Raw genomic sequence first — 9,806 nt, 5'->3', positions numbered from 1 at the left:
TGGGTATGTTTTTAGAATTAGTTTATTCTGCTCTTGCAAAAATACCATTCTTACCTAAATAGAGCAAAGGAATACAGGCCATTGATTACTGGGCATTTTAAGTGAGACAGCTCAGAGATGTTAACCTTCACCAAAATTCTAGCATTCAAGATACAACATTTGATAGTAGGGTTAGTGAGTAAAACTAGAACAATGATACAGATTTTGAGGAAGGAGTGATCGAATCCCCTATTTATAATATAATTATGTAACTGATGCCTGTGAATTACCTCTGGTTATCAAAAAATAAATGATGTTGTATCTTCTATTGATATAAGGGCATCTGATAGAATTTTATTTTGAAATATCTCTCTGCATTTCAATTTGTTTGGTAGAAAGTCAATGATCTGGGGAATGCATCAACTTCAATACAAGTTCATGTTGACTGCCAATACAGGTTCTTTCACATTACTTTGGCAAAGCAAAAAAAAAATCATATTTCCTGTTTGGTTGCCGGAATATATAAATTTATCAACATTTCCATAACCTGAAAAAAATAGATTATAAACCAATGAACTTTGAAGTTGGGTTTCTTTGGGAAGTAGAATTTGAAACAGAGGTTTATATACAAGGATTAATTAGGAACTGCTCTTTTAATAAACATTATTGAGGAGTGAAGAAAGCAGAATTGGCAGAACAATAATTTGAACTAAGATTTGGTTACAACAGAGGTCTTGGCTGATCAAACTCAGAGCTCTGGCATGGGGATAACCCTACAGACTTGTCTTGTATTGAAGCCAGGCAACTTGCCTTTACATTCATTGCCTTGGCCAGATATTGAACACTGCCTTCTTGGGTAAGAGAATATAACTTTAGGCAAGAAAACTTTTTTAGATGAGAGTCATTCTTAAAGAGGGGCTCAGGAGATAGATGTGAGCTGCCAACACTGCAAAAACCTGAAAGAAATGAATGATTTATTCTGGTAGCAGGGGATCTCTAGGAAGCCCTAAGAGCGTAGACCACCTCTTGTGTGACTTAGAGCTGCTTGTTTGTATAATGTGATAAGAAAATACATTTTAAGTAATTTTAGCCAGCAGCTCTTCCAGGAATAATTACAAACTGATGTTTATGCGTATGCATTAAAGTTCCTATTGCTATACCTTGTTGATATTATATTCCTGCAGTTATATGCTCATAACTGAAACTGATTCTTATGTTATCTCTAATCTACTACCAAGTCTAGTTTTGTCTTGTGTTTGACTTGTGCTTCTAGTGGTTTCAGAGATTTACCTGACGGCTTGACTAAGAACTTTATCCCTGAGTGGTCTTAACTCCTGATCAACAAGCACTTCTCAGATGATAGTTAGTGAACTTTCCCACTTACCTTCATTATTTGGCAAAGAATAGATGCACAAGTGAGTCACTTGGGTGCCTGAATATGTATTATTAGTTCAACTATCTCCTGATGATTTAAGTTCATTATCTCTAAAAAGAACATGACTTGTTTCCATGTCAGTGGTTCTCCTGCAATGAGGAGCCTGAAGTGAATGAGTGATAGCCATAGGTTCGAATTGAATTGGACTCTTGCTATTTCCCTAATAGAAGCATTTTCCTTCTGAGAACCAGGCTCCAAAACAAAACCTACAGTTGTGTAGATAGGAAAGGCAAAATCTCCAAGTGTGTTTCTGGAGAATGCTGAAAAGTGACACTACTACTTATGCGCTTTGGATTGTATTTTACTTATTAAGGACACAAGGCTTCATAATTGTCACTGATGTAGAGTGTATAATTTATCTTTGCATATAGTGTCCATCACCACAAGGCATCATATCCAAATGGCACTTCAACTTCACCTTGAACAGGCCATTCCTTTGCCCTGTTAAGCCAGCACCTTCTGTGTACTGAATGGTGCAGTAATATGATAGGACTCTTGGATTTTAGATCATGAGTTGCAAAATTCTTGATAAATAATTGGTCTCTTAATCCAATTCAGTATTATTCAGGATCCTGTGTTGGTGAATGAAATACTCTGTAATCCTTAAATATTGTATGGGCAAGACATTATGTGCAGCAAAGGCAATACCATACTTTATATGTGTTGATTCTAGCCAAGATAAATTGCCACACCTTTTGGGATTGAAGGGGTCCAAGGTAATGTCTCTTTGCCACAACAAAGTGGCTGGTTAATCCCCTTAAAAGACAGTGACATGTTAACAGTTCATAATTTTTCACTGTGGGTTGCAGTTACAGTAGCTAAATTGCCCTTCTCACTTGATGTTCACCACGACAGTTCTTTTTATATGCCTCCTACTCATGGTCTCCTAGTCTGTCATTTCAGACCTAGATCAACCAGCCCAGTCAAGCCATTCATACTGGGGTGTGTGTGTCTCATACTTTTCTCAGGCTTACTCTCTTTTCTCACGGAGTGAAGGTCCAGATTTAATGTGAAAACTAACCATCAGGAAGGTTTTCCCTCCCCACTGCCTTTCAAGGGCACCTAAAGGAGGTCTGTAGTATACTCCAAATGCATTTTCCGCTTGCCCTGACATATGAAGTGAAATCACATACCATATCAAGACAATCCATCTGTAAAAACAAGCATGGTCTTTCTACTCCTTCTGCTGGTTTTATTGGAACCACCCTAAAGGGACACAGTGTGAGCTCATGGAGAGGCATGGTACAAGCATCGGGCATGGTACAAACACAGTGGCTGGCTACCTGCTCACACAATTTACTTCCATCCTCCAATATTGCTTGTGAACTGGGTTTACCACTTTTACTTCACCATGAAATCCTGCCTACCCATCCAGTTTTACGAATTAGTGAGTGCAACAGAACTTACCTCATGGTTGGCATTTCTAGCTACCAGGCACCTTGGTGTTTTTTGGACAGGCACTTCATTTCTACCTGGATTCACTATCGTGTCAGGAACTGCTTTTCAAATGGTATTTTCCTCTGTGGATGGCATAGTTTTATCAATGATCTATCAGGCTGCCTTATGATTCTCCCATGGAGGCTTGCTATAAACTCCACACAGTGTCTTTCTGTAACACTAACAAGTCTAGAACCATAGGGTCTGCCAAATCCTATAATACAAAAATAGGATGGACTTGCATTACATTTCAGACCTTCTTCAGCATCCTTTCCTGCTCTGATACTCACCAAGAGTTGTTAGTCTTTTGTGTCACATAGTATATGAGTTAAAACATCATTACAAATTGTGGAACATGGTAATTCCATAAACCCAAAGCCTACCAAAGATTTTGTGTGTTTGTTTTTCTCTCTTATTGTGGAAAGTGTAAGTTACAATAATTTCTCTATTACCTTAAAGGAGCCATTCCAGTATATACATACCCTAAATCACTGGAAGCCTAATATTTCCTACTAATGATGAATGCCCCTGAATATATTTAAGCTTTATTTCAACCCTCTGGAATGCATGTGTCTTACCAAAACTTTTAACCTACTGGCCACTTCTTGTGAATTGGGAGAATTAATGTAATACAGTTGATATAGAGGATCAATGTCATAGTCTCTATTTCTCTTCAGACCATATTATGGCAGAGAAAAGAAGAGTTGGGCAAGACCAGAAATGTATGTTGTTTAGGATCCCATCTATATGCAAATTGTTTGGTTTTCATTGTTGTTAGTTAAGGTCTTTTGAGAAGCACACACAAAGACATAATTAGACAATGAAGACATTTAATGGGCAGGAGAAGGTAGGCAGAACCTTGTAACCTTGACATAGAATTTATAACTATAAAAACAAGGGGAAAGAAAGAAGAATTGATTTGGAAGAGTCGCAGACTGCAGTGAAGCTCTGAGAAATTCTTGACCAAGTAAATGAGAAGCCCCAGAGGAAAAAATGCCCATTAGTGGAGTACTACATTGGGCTAGAAACAACCCAACTTTATTCCCTAGTCATGCTTATTCTTTGTCTATAGGAAATCCGGAGAGAATGCAGCCTTGTCATGAAACTGCTGGAAATCCAAATGTGTGGCAGATGGAGGATTATTACCATCTACGCTGCTCACAACAGGTTCTCTTGAAAGGACATCTGAGCAGCACAACTGCATGGCTGTCAAAACCTGACTCTGATCGGGTTTTAACACTATATTTATAATTTTCTTTGGAAAGAAAGCATCTATTTTTTGGATCAGACATTAGAATTAATTACAGCAATAACAACATCACTTTCCCTTATCCCAGTCTCTCCAAGGCAATGAAATAAGGGCAGTTGTCAACTGCACTTTCGGGTCTGTGCTACAGAAGAGGAGCCCTCAAGTGACAAATCTAGGATCTTATAAGGAGCTGCTGTGCAGCTACCGCCCTCCCCTCCTGAGGAAAGAAGAGAAACCTTATTTTCCTAATGTAAACAAATCTCAAAGAAAAGTCCCTAGGTTTTTGTCTTCCTTCATGGCTTGAGGTTTTATTCCTTTTCAAAGTGTAAACACATGGTTCAGAAAGAAATAAACTTATACATCTCTCAGGAGTATTTTATTCTTAGGTTTCTGTTCAACAGTCCATTAACCTAGATTGCCTGTATTTGTTGCTCTGAAAGCCATGAACATTCAGAAGCATGAAAACATTTTTTGCTACAATTTCATACTTTTTGCACCGCACAAATACACTTAACATATGCACAGGCAGGAAGCAGCTCCTCTATGGCTCCTACGGGCCTCTCTTTCTCAGTTCAAATTTAGAAGAGGGAGGTTAGTGACACGCAGACCCAGCTCCGTAGTTGTTTTCAAGGCCAAGCTTGGCTTCTATAGCCTTCTTCCTCTATTATTTATTCTAAATTCTCATGCTCAGCTATCATCTTTGCAGTTTTGGTTTCTTATGTGGTAACGGAACTCAAACTCTCATTCCTGAGTGATGTGAGTTCTTGGTAACCACCCTCTTCTGAGGCCAGAAATGTTGCATGAATACATTTATGGTTACAATTAGAAAGAAAACACTAAGGGATACTAAAATGAATTGATGGCATGAGTTACACACCTATTTCTTCCTTCCCTAATTGTGTAAAACCATCTGTACCACTTTCTGCTGATCAGAAGAAAACACCCTTGTCAAGATAATGCGTTCTTTACTTATCTTCTGGTCCCTATACACAAATGTCTAAAGTGCTTAGGTGGCAAGCACCTAAAAAGCTAAAACATGTAGTTTAATGTGATGCTTACTGTATCATGAGAAAGTGATCTTATGTAGTCTAAAATTCTCCTTAATTCATTATTACATTCCTCCACCCTTGATTCAGCACCTTCAGAATCCAATCACACACATACAATCCTGTCTCCTTCTAGTAATTGTTGGCTAAGATCTGCAATTCACTTATGACGTATTCTGTACCATTAATAAAAATGTCTATTCCTTTCCATACCGGATAATATTATGAATTAATGCTTGTAGTAGGCTAAATATGGCCACCCCCAAATATTAAGTCCTAATCCTTGAGACATAAAAATGTTAAGTCCTAATGCTTGTGACATAAAAATGTTATGAGGCAAAAGGGTCTTTCAAATGTGTTAAGAATCTTGAGATGGGAATATTATCCTGAATTACTAGGGTGAGCCCCAAATACAATTACATGCACCCCTATAAGAGGGAGGGAGAGGGAGTTTTAACACAGACAGAAGAGGGGAAGGCAGAAGGCAAAGATAGAGGCAGAAATTGGAATGATTAAACCACAAGCCAAGAAATGCCCGTAATGACCAGAAATCCTGACAGCACTTTGATTTGGGATCACTGATACTGACTTCAGACTTTTAGCCTCCACTATAAGATAATAAATTTCTGTTGTTTTAAGTCACTAATTGTGCTAACTAGTTAAAGCAAACACTGGAAACCAATACAATGCTAATCATTAAAACTGCACTTAGAAAGAGATGTAAGGTTAGATGATGAGGGGAGCACATGTTTTCAACAAGGAAGATAACTGTGCATTTTCTTCAATAGCTGAGTTTTCAGCTTTAACACAGAGGACTGAGATATTCTGCAGGTATAGAGGTTCCAAGAGAGTCGGAGGTTTGATGACTTCTGAATACATTGACAAAGATAACTCTATATGAAGTCTCAGAGTCCCAATTCTTTCTATCAGGTCTCTGACCTCAGTGTAACATATTGCTAGCATTGAGAATACAGCTTTCTCTGGAGCTCTCCTTCTCTCATAATTAAGACTTAGCCATGATCCTGAGCTTTTCCTATGTTCCAGCTGTAGGAAATGAGTCTCTTTACATGCTGCCAAGGAGGCCATCTGGCTTTCACACTTAGGTTTTAATTGGAGATTAATCATCCCCAGACGTTCTGAAGCATTGAAGAAACTCAGCAGCACCCACTGGATTTTATAAAGTTAGTATTACTAATTCCTATAGAACTCTCAAAATCCTGAGCCATTGCACTTTCTAATATATTCCTTTCCACTGGTATTTCTTCTCAGTTAAACACCAATGGAAGTTTAATAATTATACCACTACCACAAGTCATACCCATGGGCTATTTATTAGTCAGTCAACTACCACTAACAGTAGGGTCTTCACAGCCAACCAGCCAGCAAGCCATCCAACCCCAAACTCCCATTTTAGAGTTGGCTACTTTGGTTGACTCCTGGCTTCAAATGTTTATGGTCAGGTTTCCTAGGAAAACAACTCTGACACACAGATTTACATACAAAACTCTTTTTTGTTTATTTTTTGGTCTTTCGTTTTGTTTTGTTTTGTTTCGTGGGGAAAGAAGTGGTTTTCTTTGTCATCCTGGTCCTTAATAGTATTAGCCAAGGCTCCTCTCAGCTGCTCTCCTGCCCTGCTCTGCCCTCTACAGCCCTCTCTTGGAAGGACTCCCCTCTCCACCAGTAGAGGACGCCAATGTGACATGAAGGCTGCTGGGAAATGTAGTCCATGGTCTTAAAGGGTCTGCTCTGAGTCCCAGGAACCCCTCCTCTAGCTGCAGGATGGGCTTAAACCTTTTAAGCCTAGAATTTACAACAGTTTGGGGGCCTTTCTCTCTTGGTTCTGCAATTAGCCCTATCCAGAACACTTTGCAAAGCTTAAGGAGAGCCCAGGGCTGTTCACAACTTCCCCTTCCTCTAAGGCCTCCAGCACAGTGAGGTAATGGAATTGTGATTATGACATCATAGACAGTTCAGCTGCTTGCACTGGGGGAAAGGGAGAGTATCATGGTTACAGCTGGATCACCTAAGGCAGAGAGGGAAGGAACCAACAGGTATATGAAGAAGACTGTATTTCCTCCTCAGGAAGAAAAAATCACCTATAAGTAAGTCTCCACCACTGCCTCTCACTTCAACCAAAGTTTCAAGTCCTTTTTAGAAGCCCTGAATTTAGATGTTAGAAGGTGAAGAGATTGGGGAACAACTAGATGGTTACTGGTTGTTATGTAAATTTCAATCTCAGCAAGCATTAAAGATGATTCAAAGAGATTGGCAAAATAATGGGAAAAGGAGAGGTTTTAAATAATGCCTTCATGTTGTGATTTCTTTGTAGGGCAGAATTTTAGATTTTTAATGTATTGGAAAGTAGTAATAATGCAATTAATTGTTATGGTTATATTTAGTAACAAAGTTCCTCAGAAACATCTGTTTTCTCTACATATTTTGTGTTTTACTTAAGACTAGATAGATATTTTGAACCCAGAAAATTTGAGACAGGTCTCAGTTAACTTAGAAAGTTTATTTTGCCAAGTTTGACGATACACACCCATGACACAGCCTCAGGAGGTCCTAATGACATGTGCCCAAGGTGGTCAGAGCACAGCTTGGTTTTATACATTTTAGGGAGACATAAGACATCAATCAATACATGTAAAATGAACATTGGTTCAGTCCAGAAAGGTGGGAAAACTCAAAGCGGGGAGGGGTCTTCCAGGTTGCAGGTAGGTGAAAGACAAACAGTTGCATTCTTTTGAGTTTATAATTAGTCTTTCTAAAGGAGGCAATCAGATAAGCATTTATCTCGGGAGTAGAGGGATAACTTTTAAAAGAATGGAAGGTAGGTTTGCCCCAAGTAGTTCCCAGCTTGAATTTTCTTTCTGGCTTAATGATTTTGGGGCCCAAGATATATTCCTTTCACATTTCTTTCCTTTCTTTTTACAAATGTTTTGGATAAGGCATTTTAGAAGAAAATGATTCTTTGGTTCCAGGTTTTGTCTGTATCGCATGGCTAGAATGGTTTATTCCTAGGCAGGTAGGCCCCAAGTTATTAGGAAAGCTCATGGTTAGAAGGTTGTGAAGTCTCATGTCCTGTAAAGAGAAAATAGGGGGAGGAAGGGAGAAAAACAGTAACAAACTGAAGAATAATTCTGGAAAATCGATATAGGCCATATTACTCTGAAGTCATACATCAGTAGGCAGGTATGAAAGTGGCTTATATATGTAAGTAGGTTGCTGTTATTTTCTTCTGAATTTTAAGATGTCTAGCTTCAGTTCACAGGGCTTTAGGAAAGCACAGCTTAGTTTTCAGTGATTTCAAATCAGGAAAAAATGTGGGAAAAAGGAAAAGAAAGAAGAAAAAAGTGAAAATATTATTTTGGAGGCTTGTAGCCAGGAAAAATTAGAATTCAACCGAAGCTGTAGAAAATAATAAAAATTGAAAAACATGAGGCAAGACTAGAATATAACAAGAGGTGTAATATAGTTTTTGAAACAATCTTTCTGTCTCCAGTTTCCCATTTTTACTAAAGAAAAATCATAGTAGGGCTGATTTGCCTTATTATACTTGGCCAGATTATTTGTATAAAGTACAGCAAGAATAATTATTTTTCATATAGAATTTTTTAAATTGGCTTTGATGGAACTTTGTTCCACAGAAAGAATCTCAGATAAGACTTTTTTAAAGCCAAGCCCAGCCATCGATTTCTACCATCAAATACCTACAAGTTGGGTGAATTTCCTCTACTCTTGGGGTTTCAAGATAAACTGTGGGCTCCTGGACCTGTCAGAAAGTGACATTCTTTACTTACTACAGGTCAGAAACCCTGTACAGGGACTGTGGAAACTATGAAGGCAGTCTTCCAAAATACTTTTACTGGCTCCATTAAGTCATTTGATTCTTTAAAGGAAAGCACACCATTCCAGTCAAAGGCTTGGTAAAAATAACCAGATTTTTCCAATTGTGTCCTGTTACAAATGGAAACAGATTTTTATTGCACTTATGCAAATAACTGTATTGCCATAAGCTAAGAATACACACAAATAGTTTCCAAATTCTGGCAAAATCAGGGAGAAACAAATATGCTCCAAAGTTTATTCATAGGATTTTAATACATTGTTAAAAGCTGTCAATAGCTCAAAAGTTTCAAGACCCTGAAAAATAAAACAAAGCAAAAAGTCAAAAAGATTAGTTCAGTTCATGCAGTTAATTCCTGTTCTGCTTGATATTTGTGAATATTTTAGCTCTCCATCAGTCTTAAAAATGTTTCCTCTATTCTGATATCAAAATCTCCAAAGTTATCAGAAACCTGCATTCAAGAGCACCTGTTACAGTTTAATAGCTGATTATAAAACCACCTTCTAAAGAGTACCAAAACAACCCAACAGTTGTCCAGGGATGACAAAAAGTTTTAGGGTAGCCGTAGTCAAAGGCACAGTTGACAAGAAAATCTGTTACCTCTGTGGCACACAATAATTTTAACATAACAATTATGACTATTACTTATAATGTACATGTCATATGAGAATTACAGGAGTTTCCCATAATTTGGCAACACATACCAATAACATATTTATACTAATACAGCCCAAAGAAAACCAAACGCCATTTCATATTTGACAATGCTTCCTGAATAATATTTGTACCCAATAAGCCAAATGATGTCAT

General features: G+C 38.0%; 1 long non-coding RNA gene across 1 annotated transcript in view; it reads left to right on the top strand.

Moving 5' to 3' along the window:
* The first annotated feature begins 7,125 nt into the window (after positions 1-7,125).
* Positions 7,126-9,806, top strand: part of LOC134810905 (uncharacterized) — a 47,688-nt gene continuing 45,007 nt past the window's right edge. Inside the window, exon 1 of the long non-coding RNA XR_010159655.1 lies at positions 7,126-7,248. This is a non-coding gene — a long non-coding RNA (uncharacterized LOC134810905). The remainder of the gene's footprint in view (positions 7,249-9,806) is intronic.

The sequence above is a fragment of the Pan troglodytes genome, chromosome 7 (assembly GCF_028858775.2).
Source record: "Pan troglodytes isolate AG18354 chromosome 7, NHGRI_mPanTro3-v2.0_pri, whole genome shotgun sequence".
NCBI classification, from domain to species: Eukaryota; Metazoa; Chordata; class Mammalia; order Primates; family Hominidae; genus Pan; species Pan troglodytes.
This window is presented reverse-complemented; position numbering and strand designations above follow the sequence as displayed.